This window comes from Suricata suricatta, chromosome 4 (genome assembly GCF_006229205.1).
Source record: "Suricata suricatta isolate VVHF042 chromosome 4, meerkat_22Aug2017_6uvM2_HiC, whole genome shotgun sequence".
NCBI classification, from domain to species: Eukaryota; Metazoa; Chordata; class Mammalia; order Carnivora; family Herpestidae; genus Suricata; species Suricata suricatta.
In genome coordinates, this window is record NC_043703.1 from 136,603,345 (window position 1) to 136,614,055 (window position 10,711).

Here is a 10,711-nt window from a genome sequence, read left to right on the forward strand (position 1 = left end):
ACCCTGCCCTTCCGTTCCCTGTGGTCCCCTCGCTCCAGGGCCGGCAGGCAGGCGGCGCCCGCGCATGCGCGTGCTTCCCACCGCAGCGCCGGCCGCAGGTTCTGGCGGAGAATGCCCTGTGCGCAGCAGTTTCAGAAAAGGGTTCTCCTGGGAGGGCCCAGTGGTTATCTGGGCAACTCCATACTGGGATGGGCAGGAGAGAAGTAAGCGGAAGGAGGAGGAGGAAGAAGGTAGGAGGGTGTCTTAAAAGTATTAAAGCATTAACGGCGGTTATTTATGTTTGGCCGGTGGGCTTATGAATGGCATTATTTTCTTATTTTTGCTCATCTTGTAGGAATCGTGTAATGAACAGTTAAAAAGGTTGCACGTAAGGGTTGCTGAACTGTGCTGAGCCTAAAAGCCCAGACTGATTTGTAGTTCGCTTCCTCCTGATCCATCAGTGAAGTTGGAACATGAAGGCGTTGGAGGCAGTTATGTGACTGCAGCCATTTGCCCTAGTGTTTGGCAGATGAGAATATTTCTGGCCAGTGAAGAAAAAGTTTAGAATATGTGCATCTTTGACTCTTTGTGTAAAATTTATTGTTTTCTGCTTTTTCAGTTTTCTTAAGCGGTCCTCTTAAACTCCATCGTAAACATTCATTAGTTAATGATAGGAGATGCATTTCTGTATTGGTCTTAGGGCCATTTCATTTTTCTTTGATGAGACCTTATATGTTGCCACCTTCATATTATTGGTATGTGAAGAAATGTTGATTTTTTTCTTCTGGAGTATAATGGTTGGGCAAAGGGATCCATTTTTCTAAAAGGAGTGTACCTTTTTCATTCATGATGTTGATAACATGGTAGTACGGATTGCCACAACCTGGCTGTCATGGTTTGTAATACTATAAGTTCTGCCTTTAAGTCTTGATTTATTTATTTTTCTAAAGAATACATATATCAGAGAAGTAGTTCTTACTAACCAGCCTCTAATGGAATCCAGGAAAGAGAATGCAGTTCTGGGTTGCTGGGTCACCAGTGAGCAGTCGATACAAACAAAAAGATCTCACCGTTTAGCCCGTTCGTTGTCTGCTTGGGCCTGTGAGTACATACTTGGTGTCAGTGTGATGTCCACTGGTGTATGGCTTATAAACTGACTTTGGAAGAGCTCTCAGATATGTGGTACAAAACACTTTTCAGAAATGGCAGTATTGGCTGAATAGGTGATATTTAGTTGCTTCCAGTGATTACTCTGGAAAAGGAAAAAACCCCAAACTGAAAACATTTGTTTGAATATACAATTCTGGGAAGTGTGCTTTCGATTTCTGGAGCAAAATTTGTATGTCATTTTTTTTTAATTGCACCTTTTAACTTGCCCCATTATACAAGTGTGATTAAATGAAATGCTTAGTTAAAACATCATAGCATGGTTGGTAATTCCTATCTGTCTGCTTTTAGGAATTACATGTAAACCCTCCATTTACTGGTGTTAACACTTGGCTGAGGAAAATAAATTTGTCTCTAGAGGGGTTTAAAGGCTTCTTTTTGTAACTCCCATATAAAAAGAGCTAAGAGTGGATTCATTGTGTAATTGTACATGGCATTTATATTGAGAAATGGATTTGGCAAGGCAAGATTTAGCTCTTGCTTGAACCTTTATGAGTCTTGAAATAGATTCATAGTAAAAGTCCATTTTTTCACAGTATTTGGACCTGCGAAATTGCTTCTCAAGTCCTGATCTACTATCTGTAACAAAACCTTTAATCAGGTTACCGATGGCCCCGCTGAGCTTGTGGTTCTAGCTCCCTGTGTAAGCTGGAGAAAGGCCATCCCATCTGTGACTCAGGGAGCCTGAAACCTGTGATTCGGAAAGTAGTGGTGGGGGCTCAAAACAACCATAAAGTGAACTGGCCAATTGGATAAACAGATTGCAAAGGATAGTGCCTTGTTCGACACTAGAACACGTGGTTTGGGCAGGGCCTGATCTCTAAGAGTTATCAGTGACACAAATTTTTAAAAATTGCCCACCTTCTTACAGATACCATGTATTGCCTGCTTTCTAAAAGCATTGGTCACTGTTTTCTTTTTGCTTTAGATATTTTTGTTTTAGTAGCAGGACGTGGTTTTCTTTCCTTAAGCATGGAGTAGCCTTCCTTCCATGTTTCCTTAAACTTGTTTCACTGAAACAAAACATCAGTTTGTAGTTGCTATAACACTCTATCCATGTTTGCTAGCCGTTCACTTTGGTCCAAGGATATGAAATATCTGGGTGGGAATGGAGCAGAGTTAAACTCTTTCGGTGTTAATTCTGGAGACATTTTATTTCAAGCATTTTCTGTAGGGAAAAAACAATGGGCGCTGAAGGATGCTATTTAGAGTGAGCTTTAGACACTTTTGGGGGGGGTGCATAGAAACACTATTAAATATTAAAGAAAGTATTGAGTATCTTATACGAATGAAATGCTATTTTGCTTTGTTTTAATTTTTAAAATCTGCTACATGTTGGATAAGATAAAGCAATATCCATTCATTCAGCAAATACTTGGAGAGTGCCTTCCTTTTGCCAGGTAACTGCTGACAATTTAGTAGGAGGTAAAACAGACAAGGCCCATGGTATCTTGGAGCTTATATTCTAATGAGGGAGACAGGCAAAAATCAAAGAAAGAAAGACGAGGCAGTGCAATTTCTGGTAGTAATAAATGCCACCAAGACAATGGAAGGCTGGGTTAGGCAGTTGGTAGCAGTGCTGTTGGGAAGCTCTTTTCTGTAGGGTGGTCCCTATGTCATCACTCCTTCTGATGGGCACGGTAGGCTGTCCTGGCCTTTTCCACACCTCTGTGTGGAGGGGAGGTTAGAGGATGGTTCTTCTCTTTAGGAAATGAGACTCACGAGAGCAGAATACTGTATGCCCTGTGTCCTGTTTTTCAGCATCCGGAGAAATAGAGGGGTGGGTGGAGATTGGAATGGTTAATCAGCATGATGACCTGCGTGCATTTCTTGGAACTGACTGTGCTGTTTGGGCCTCATGCTTTTATGTATGCCGTTCACTTTTCTGGAGGGGCCCTCCTTTCCTGTTTCCCCCAGTCCACTTGGGAGACTTTTTTTTTTTTTGACTTGACCTTCAAAATAATGGTCAAGCATTGTCTTCCTTTCTTAGAGCCTTCCTTGATGACTCTTCCTCCAATGCAGAATTGACTTATCTTTCCTTCTTTTGGGCTTAGTAGTGTTCCTCATGACTATTTCTATTGGCACTGTCACACAGTACTGTGGTGTTTTTTTGTTTGTTTGTTTCTTTTCATGTCTCTCTATGTCCAGTTCCCTAAGGATAGGAAATGTAACTTTATCTTCTTTATATCCTTAGGTATAACATAAGTACTCAAATTTCTGCTGAATAAATGTGTGAAAGAAAGATAAACTTGCACATCTGTATTTCTGCCTTGGAATTTTCTGTCAGGTATCAAACCCATGGAGGCTGAGTAGCCTATTGATTAAGAACTTTAGCGGAAGGGTATATATCCTGAGTAAATTCTAGTTATTATATGTCCAACTGCCTACTAGATTTTTCTTTCTGAAATTTATCAAACGAAAGTTAACCATTTTCCTAACGTTGAATGTAGTTTATATATATATATTTATTTATTTATTTTTTGGTTAGTGGAACAGTCTATTCATTCACTGATATCAGTGGAATTTTTGAGTCAAAGGATATGTGGTTTGGGAGGGTTTTACACAACCAACTTTTCAAATTGTTCTACAGAAATAAACCCTAGTAATAGCATCTATGAGCGACCAGTTTCCCCACACCTCCAGCCAACAATGGATATCATTGGCCTTATAATCTTTTGTTGATCTGAAAGGCAAAAAATGGTTTGATCTGTTGACTTCTGTATTCTCTTGAAATGTGTCTGTTAAGTCACATATGAGAGGTTTTTCGTATTTATTTGAGAGTAAACATACTTTTGATCTCATAGTACCATAATTTATCATCATCAGCCTTCCCAAAGGCTCATTCACATTGTTTTCAACCTAATTTTTGGTTCTTTGCACATCGCTTGATGCCTGTCTGTTGAATTGAAACTTCACAGTAAAGGAGATAGAATCCCAGAGGATTTGGATTTGTCATATTTGAATTATTGTTCTATCAGGTGGTTTTGTAAATTTTTAAATTTTTTGGCCAATCTTATGTTTATACTGAATAGAGTCACAGATCATTGAATTTCAGTGGCAGTTCACATGAATACAAGAACAAGTCCAAGTATACCAGTTATGTTTTATTTTTTAAGAAAATTTATTTAAAAATATTTGTTTTGAGAGGGGGGGAGAGAGAGAGAGAGAGAGAGAGAGAGAGAGAGAGAGAGAGAGAGAGAGAGAGGGAGGGAGGGAGAGGGAGAGGAAACACGAACCCTAAGCAGACTCCACACTGTCTGTGCAGAGCCCAACATGGGGCTTGAACTTGTGAACTGTGAGATCATGACCTGAACGGAAATCAAGGGTCAGCTGGCTGAGCCACCTGGGTGCCCCACCAGTTATGTTTTAATTTAGCAGTGGTTGTTACCTTAAGTTACCTGAAGTTGTAAAGATATTAATGAGTACTCGCTTGGCTTCATGCCTCAGTGTATGGATGAAATGGCCATATTTCCTCATTTGGAATCCAGTAATGTTTTTAAATTAAAAGTCACATGTAAGGCTGTGTATTCTAAGTCTAGGGTTGAGAAGAGAGGAATGTATAGTTTTCTGTTTGCCATAATCACATTGAACTTTCAAGTGCGAGTTCTCATGTTGCTGGACTTAGTATCAGCAAACACTGCTTCAGTATAACCTGAAGAAGTTTATTTTGAATACTTTTGGGGTATTAGGAATCAGTAACTCTGTTGTAAAAAGCATCCTATTGCCCTGGTCTATTGCTTTTGGGGATCAGAGAGATAAATGCTTCAAGATGGGGGATAGCTGGGGCTTGGATGATAGATACTCTTTCTTACATCTTTCCTTCACAGATGCATTGCTCTGTACTTAAGACTCATTTAGCTCAAATTATGATGAATAGTCAAATCTATTTTGTTTCTCTTTTGCATGCAAAAATGCCCCAGTAATAGTTTTCATTTAATCTTCACTAAAGCTGACTTGAAGGTACGAGAAATTTATTTTAGATAGCTCCTATTAGATTATTCTGAAGTTACTCCAGTTTTTGCTAGCTCATAGTTAGAAGGATCTGTTCTGACACACCTACTTGAATTGGGGCTTTTGTTTATAATAAGGTACACCCAGCTTTTTTTCTTTCCTCTGTCCTTTTTAATTTGGAATTTTTAAATTTCACATTTGCTAAGATGATTTAGACTGAGGATTGACAAGACAAACTACTGCCTGAAGGCCAAATTGGCCCTCTGCCTGTTTCATAAATAAAGTTTTATTGGGAATCAGCCATGTCCCTTCATTTCCATATGGTCTATGGCTGCTTTGGTGTTACAAGGACAGAACTGGATAGTTGTGACAGAGACTATGTGGACTGCAAACTTAAAATAATAACTCTCTGGCCCTTTATAGGAAACGTTTGCCAACTCCCGATTTAAACTAAAATTTAGTAAAAATTTATTTAGTATATGTGCTGCTGAAGCGAGCACTAAAATTTAGTAAAATTAAAAACTTGAAGTAAAAAAGATGCAAACTCCATTTAAGTGAGTTTGTATAAAAAGATCACTGTGACTAAAATTTATTATAAAATTTAGTCTTGTTTTATCTGAGTGTATTGAGTTACTCCTTTCCTCGGAGCCCCATCCAGGAGCCTGAGTTGTGCCTATATGTGGTGATGCCTTGGCCAGTCCACCTCCAAGCCACATGCCTGAGGCAACCTGCCTGGCAATAGACCTTTGTGCTCTGTGTGTCAGGTTCCCGGGAGCGAAGTGAAGAGAGCCAGCGGGTAGACCAGTTGTCCTCTAGATTTGGGGCCAAGTGAAAAACTTAAAAATGTTGGCAGTCCTCTGAGTACACTGTATTTATAGACAGCAATAAATAGTACTTTAAAGAAGATAGAGGAGAAATGGAAAAAGGACTGATCCCCTTCCCCCACTTTTTCTAAGTCGTGGTACTTGAGAGGATAGTCTACCCTATATATGTGGATGTAAATATTAATACATTTTTAACAGTAATTTGTTGGTTGTATTTGATTGCAGTTCTCTGCAGATTTCCTTTTTCTTTTTTTTTTAAAGTATAGTGACACAAGGTTACATTAGTGGCAGGTGTATAGCTAGTGACTTGGCAACTCTATACAATATGCTATGCCCATCACCAGTGTAGCTCCCATCTGTCATCGTACAGTGCTCTCACAGTGACACCGGTCATATTCCCGATGAGGTGCTTCTCATCCCTGTAACTTATTCATTCCATAGCTGGAGGCCTGTTCGTCCCACTCTCCTTCGCCCATTTGCACCCCCATTCCCCTGGCACCCACCAGTTTGTTCTCTGTGTTTATGGGTCTGTTTCTGGTGTCTATTTGTTCATTTATTTTTTAGATTCCACATAGGAGTGAAATAATATGGTATTTATATGACTCATTCACTTAGCATAATATCCTTTAGGGCCATCCATGCTGTCAAAGGGTAAGAATTCATTTTTTAATGCTGAGTGATGTTCCATTGTGTGTGTGTGTGTGTGTGTGTGTGTGTACACACCACATCTTCCTTATCCATTTATCTATTGATGGACATATTTTGACTATTGTAAATAATGGTGCAGTAAATATAGGTGCTGCATATATCTTTATGAATTGGTGTTTTTGTTTTCCTTGTGTATATCCAGTAGTGGATCATATGGTATTACTAGTTTTAATTTTTTGAGGAGTCTCCATATTGTTTTTTCACAGTGGGTGCACCAATTTACATTCCCCCTAACAGCGCATGAGTGTTCGCTTCCCTCCACATTCTTGCCAACACTTGTTATTTCTTGTCTTTTTGATACCAGCCATTCTGACTGGTGTGAGGTGATACCTTATTATGATTTTGATTTGTATTTTCCTGATGGTTAGTGATGTTGAGCATCTTTTCATGTTTCTGTTGGCTTTCTGTATGTCTTCTTTGGAAAAATGTCTATTTAGGTCCTCTGCCCATTTTTAATTGGATTATTACATTGGTGTTGAGTTGTGTAATTTGAATTTTTGTGATATTAACCCCTTATGAGACATATTGTTTGCAAGTATCTTCTTCCATTCAGTAGGTAGCCTTTCATTTTGTTAATGGCTTCTTTTGTTGTGCAAAAGTTTGTGTGTGTGTGTGTGTGTGTGTGTGTGTGTGTGTGTGTGTGTGCGCGTGCGCATGCGCACGCATGCATAGTCCCGGTAGTTTATTTATTTGCTTTTTTAAGTAGTTTATTGTCAAATTGGTTTCCATACAATACCCAGTGCTCTTCCCCACAAGTGCCCTCCTCCATCACCACCACCTCTTTCCCCAGTAGTTTATTTTTGCCTTTGTTTCCCTTGCCTGAGGCCACTTATCTAGAAAAATGTTGCTAAGGCTGATGTCCAAGAGATTACTGCCTTTGTTTCCTTTAAGGAATTTTATGGTTTCAGGTCTCATATTTAGATATTTAATCCATTTGGGATTTATTTTTTGTGTGTGTGGTGGAAGAAAGTGGCACAGTTTCATTCTTTTGCATGTAGCTGTCCAGTTTTCCCCGCATTGCATTTTCTCCATTGTATATTCTTAGCTCTTTTGTTATAGATTAATTTACCAGATAAGCTTGGGTTTATTTTCAGGCTTTCTTTTTTCTTTTCTTTTTTTTAAGGTTTTAAAATTTATTTTTGAGAGACAGAGACAGAGTATGAACAGGAGAGGGGCAGTGAGAGAGAGGAGAACAGAATCTGAATCAGACTCTAGGATCCGAGCTGTCAACCCAGAGCCCAATGTGGGGCTTGAACTCATGAACCAGGAGATCATGACCTGAGCTAAAGTTGGTTGCTTAGCTGACTGAGCCACCCGGGTGCCCCTATTTCTGAGCTTTCTAGCTAATTTAATTGATCTGTATAACCATACAGTTTGATTATTACAGCTTTATAGTATATCTTGATATCTGGGATTGTGATACATCTAGCTTTCTTCTTCTTTCTCAAGATTGCTTTGACTATTCAGGTCTTTTGTGGTTCCATACAAATTTTGGGATTATTTGTTTTAGTTCTATAAAAATATTATTGTTATTTTGATAGGGATTGTACTGAATCTACAGATTGCCTTGGGTATTGTGGACATTTTAACAGTATTGATTCATCCAATCCATTAGCATGGTATATCTTTCCATTTATTTGTGTTGTCATCAATTTCTTTCATCAGTGTTTTATATAAGTTCTCAGAATACAGGTCTTTCACCTTCTTAGTTAAAGTTATTTCTAGGTAATCTGGTTTTTTTGGTGCAATTGTAAATTGGATTGTTTTCTTAATTTCTCTTCTACTTTGTATTAGTGTATAAAAACACAAAAGACTTCTGTACATTAATTTTATATCCTGAAATTTTACTGAATTCATTTATTCTAGTATTCTTGTAGAGTCTTAAGAGTTTTGTTTAGGGGCACCTGGGTGGCTCATTCAGTTAAGCCTCCGACTTCAGCTCAGGTCAGATCTCACGTTCATGGGTTCGAGCCCCGCATCAGGCTCTGTGCTGGCAGCTAGCTCAGAGCCTGGAGCCTGCTTCCGGTTCTGTGTCTCCTCTCTCCTCCCCTCCCCCTCTCAAGCTCTGTCTCTCTCTGTATAAAAAATAAATGACACATTAAAAAAAAAGTTTTGTTCATATACTAACATGTCATTTGCAAATCGAGTTTAACTTCTTCCTTACCTATTTGGATGCCCTTTTATGTCTTGTCTGATTGCTGTGGCTAGGGCTTCCAATATTGTGTTGAATAAAAGTGGCAGAAGAGGACCTTGTCATGTTCCTAAAAGCTTTTCCTCAAGAGTATTGTATTAGCTGTGGGTTTGTCATCTATGGTCTTTATTGTGTTGAGGTACATTTCTTCTTAAACACACTCTATTGAGAGTTTTTATCATAATCACATGAGTTTTATAAAATACTTTTTTTCTGCATCTATTGAAATGATCATATGGTTTTTTCTTTCATTTTGTTAATGTGATATATCTCTTTATACTGTGATATTTGTGCATATTGAACCATCCTTGCATCCTTGAAATGAAGCCCACTTAACTGAGGTGAATGATTCTTTTAATATATTGTGGAATTTGGTTTGCTAATATTATTTTGGGGATTTCTGCATATATACTCATTAGGAATATTGGCCTGTAGTTTACTTTTTTTTGGAGTATCTATGGTTTTGGGTTAATGCTGGTCACATAGAATGAATTTGGAAGCTTTCCCTCTTCTTCTGTTTGTGTTTTGAATAGTTCAAAGAGGATAGGTATCAACTCTAAATGGTGATAGAATTCACCTGTGAATCCATCTGGTCCTGGACTTTTTGTTTGTTGAGAGTTTCTGATTACTGATTGAGTTTTGTTGCTAGTAATCAGCCTGTTCACATTTTATATTCCTTCCTGATTTAGTTTTGGAAGATTGTATGTTTTTACGGATTTATCCATCTCTTTAGGTTGTCCTGTTTGTTGGCATATAATTTTTTATAGTAGTCTCTTATAATCTTCTGTATTTTTCCTTATTATAATAAGTATTCCTAAAAATTAGCATTAGGGCTATAAAATGGAAGGTCAGTATAGAATGGAGAGAAACTTGGATGTGTAATGTTTATTGTTTTAATAATTCACACCTATGAGTTATGAATTAGTTTAGATGTAGAACACATTTATTTTATGAGAGATAGTATTGCCTAGAGAAAGGTATGTCACCACCAGTTTTTGTTTATCATTATCTACTATTGATTTTCTGGAACTGTCTTTTGGTGACTGGTAATAGTTAGCTTTCATGATACAGCAGTTAACATAGTAAAAATCAGGAGTCTATTCTTGACTTCTTATGCCTTGGAGAGGTTTGCTGATTGTTTATGAATATAACAGAAATTTACATAAAGCCATAATATGCCAGGGAATTGTATCCTTTCTTTTTTCTTCCAAAATTTTGTTTAACTTCAAGTTAGTTAACATATAGTGTAGTATTAGTTTCTGGAGAATTTAGTGATTCATCACTTACATATAACATCCAGTGCTCATCACAAGTGCCTTCCTTAATACCAACCCCCCATTTAGACCATTCCCCTACTGACCTCCCAACCATCAACCCTCAGTTTGTCCTCTGTAGTTAAGAGTCTCTTGGGGATCCTGGGTGGCTCAGTCAGTTAAGTATCCAGCTCTTGATTTCGGCTCAGGTCATGATCTCACCATTTATGAGATTGAGCGCTGTATCCGTCTCTGTGCTGACAGTGTAGCGCCTGCTTGGGATTCTCTCTCTTGGTCTCTCTCCAACCCTCCTGCCCATGGGCACGCTCTCCCTCTCCCTCTCTCTCTCAAAATAAATAAATAAACAAACCTAAAAAAAGGTCTCTTATGATTTGCTTCCCTCTCTGTTTTTATCTTATTTTATTTTTCCTTCCCTTCACCTATGTTTATCTGTTTTGTTTCTTAAACTCCACATATGAGTGAAATCATATGGTATTTGTCTTTCTCTGATTGACTTATTTTGCTCAGCACAATACACTCTAGTTTCATCCACATCATTGCAAATGGCAAGAATTCATTCTTTCTGATTGCCGAGTGATATTCCATTGTGTACGTGTGTGTGTGTGTGTGTGTGTGTG

The 10,711-nt window shown here is 38.3% G+C and overlaps 1 protein-coding gene across 2 annotated transcripts in view; it reads left to right on the plus strand.

The window, feature by feature from the left end:
• The window catches only part of FEZ2 (fasciculation and elongation protein zeta 2), a 44,677-nt gene that overhangs the window by 14,793 nt on the left and 19,173 nt on the right, over positions 1-10,711 (plus strand). The gene's annotated exons all lie outside the window — the stretch shown is intronic.